Raw genomic sequence first — 3158 nt, 5'->3', positions numbered from 1 at the left:
GTTTCCGATGCACATCTGGTGGCATTCTGTAATCTGTGGACTGTCAGAGTGTTGATGAAACACAGAAATTGCATCGGGATTGAATACAATAGTCACCATCCGCACTTTCCTCCATGGGAGTAATGTCCCAAACAGTCTACGAATTGATCGTTCCCTGGAAGACCAGTAGTATTTTCCGATTAACATCTGGAGGCATTCTGTAATCTGTGGAGTATCAGAGTGTTGATGAAACACAGAAATTGCATCGGGATTGAATACAACAGTCACCATTCGCACATTCCTCCGTAAAAGTAATGTCTCAAACAGTCTACGCTTTGATCGTTCCCTGGAAGACCAGTAGTAGTTTCCGATGAACATCTGGAGGCATTCTGTAATCTGTGGACTATCAGAGAGTTGATGAAACAAAGAAATTGCATCGGGATTGAATACAACAGACACCACGCGCACTTTGCTCCACGGTTGTAATGTCTCAAACAGTCTACGATTTGATCGTACCCAGGAAGACCAGTAGTAGTTTCCGATGAACATCTGGAGGCATTCTGTAATCTGTGGACTATTAGAGTGTTGATGAAACACAGAAATTGCATCGGGATTGAATACAACAGTCACCATGCGCACTTTCCTCCACGGGAGTAATGTCTCAAACAATCTACGCTTTGATCGTTCCCTGGAAGACCAGTAGTAGTTTCCGATGCACATCTGGTAGCATTCTGTAATGTGTAGACTATCAGAGTGTTGATGAAACACAGTAATTGCATCGGGATTGAATACAACAGTTACCATGCGCTCTTTCCTCCATGGGAGTAATGTTTCTAACAGTCTACGCTTTGATCGTTCCCTGGAAGACCAGTAGAAGTTTCCGATGCACATCTGGAGGCTTTCTGTACTCTGTGGACTATCAGAGTGTTGATGAAACACAGAAATTGCATCGTGATTGAATACAACAGTCTCCATGCGCAGATTCCTCCATGGGAGTAATGTCTCTAACAGGCTACGCTTTGATCGTTCCCTGGAAGACCAGTAGTAGTTTCCGATGCACATCTGGAGGCTTTCCGTAATCTGAGGACTATCAGAGGGTTGATGAAACATAGAAATTGCATCGGGATTGAATACAACAGTCACCATGCGCACTTTACTCCATGGGAGTAATGTCTCTAACAGTCTACGCTTTAATCGTTCCCTGGAAGACCAGTAGTAGTTTCCGATGCACATCTGGAGGCTTTCCGTAATCTGTGGACTATCAGAGTGTTGATGAAACATAGAAATTGCATCGGGACTGAATACAACTGTCACCATGCACACATTCTCCCATAAAAGTAATGTCTCAAACAGTCTACGCTTTGATCGTTCCCTGGAAGACCAGTTGTAGTTTCCGATGAACATATGGAGGCATTCTGTAATCTGTGGACTATCAGAGTGATGATGAAACACAGAAATTCCATCGGGATTGAATTCAACAGTCACCATGCGCACATATCTCCATAAAAGTTATGTCTCAAACAGTCTACGCTTTGATCGTTCACTGGAAGACCAGTCGTAGTTTCCTATGCACATCTGGATGCATTGTGTAATTTGTGGACTATCAGAGTGTTGATGAAACACAGAAATTGCATCGGGATTGAATACAACAGTTACCATGCGCAATTTCCTCCATGGGAGTAATGTTTCTAACAGTCTACGCTTTGATCGTTCCCTGGAAGACCAGTAGAAGTTTCCGATGCACATCTGGAGGCTTTCTGTACTCTGTGGACTATCAGAGTGTTGATGAAACACAGAAATTGCATCGTGATTGAATACAACAGTCTCCATGCGCAGATTCCTCCATGGGAGTAATGTCTCTAACAGGCTACGCTTTGATCGTTCCCTGGAAGACCAGTAGTAGTTTCCGATGCACATCTGGAGGCTTTCCGTAATCTGAGGACTATCAGAGGGTTGATGAAACATAGAAATTGCATCGGGATTGAATACAACAGTCACCATGCGCACTTTACTCCATGGGAGTAATGTCTCTAACAGTCTACGCTTTGATCGTTCCCTGGAAGACCAGTAGTAGTTTCCGATGCACATCTGGAGGCTTTCCGTAATCTGTGGACTATCAGAGTGTTGATGAAACATAGAAATTGCATCGGGACTGAATACAACTGTCACCATGCACACATTCTCCCATAAAAGTAATGTCTCAAACAGTCTACGCTTTGATCGTTCCCTGGAAGACCAGTTGTAGTTTCCGATGAACATATGGAGGCATTCTGTAATCTGTGGACTATCAGAGTGTTGATGAAACACAGAAATTGCATCGGGATTGAATACAACAGTCACCATGCGCACTTTCCTCCACGGGAGTAATGTCTCAAACAATCTACGCTTTGATCGTTCCCTGGAAGACCAGTAGTAGTTTCCGATGCACATCTGGTAGCATTCTGTAATGTGTAGACTATCAGAGTGTTGATGAAACACAGTAATTGCATCGGGATTGAATACAACAGTTACCATGCGCACTTTCCTCCATGGGAGTAATGTTTCTAACAGTCTACGATTTGATCGTTCCCTGGAAGACCAGTAGAAGTTTCCCATGCACATCTGGAGGCTTTCTGTACTCTGTGGACTATCAGAGTGTTTATGAAACACAGAAATTGCATCGTGATTGAATACAACAGTCTCCATGCGCAGTTTCCTCCATGGGAGTAATGTCTCTAACAGTCTACGCTTTGATCGTTCCCTGGAAGACCAGTAGTAGTTTCCGATGCACATCTGGAGGCTTTCCGTAATCTGTGGACTATCAGAGTGTTGATGAAACATAGAAATTGCATCGGGATTGAATACAACAGTCACCATGCGCACTTTCCTCCACGGGAGTAATGTCTCAAACAATCTACGCTTTGATCGTTCCCTGGAAGACCAGTAGTAGTTTCCGATGCACATCTCGTAGCATTCTGTAATGTGTAGACTATCAGAGTGTTGATGAAACACAGTAATTGCATCGGGATTGAATACAACAGTTACCATGCGCACTTTCCTCCATGGGAGTAATGTTTCTAACAGTCTACGCTTTGGTCGTTCCCTGGAAGACCAGTAGAAGTTTCCGATGCACATCTGGAGGCTTTCTGTACTCTGTGGACTATCAGAGTGTTGATGAAACACAGAAATTGCATCGTGAT

Source organism: Schistocerca gregaria, unplaced genomic scaffold, assembly GCF_023897955.1.
Source record: "Schistocerca gregaria isolate iqSchGreg1 unplaced genomic scaffold, iqSchGreg1.2 ptg000001l___fragment_3, whole genome shotgun sequence".
NCBI classification, from domain to species: Eukaryota; Metazoa; Arthropoda; class Insecta; order Orthoptera; family Acrididae; genus Schistocerca; species Schistocerca gregaria.
This window is presented reverse-complemented; position numbering follows the sequence as displayed.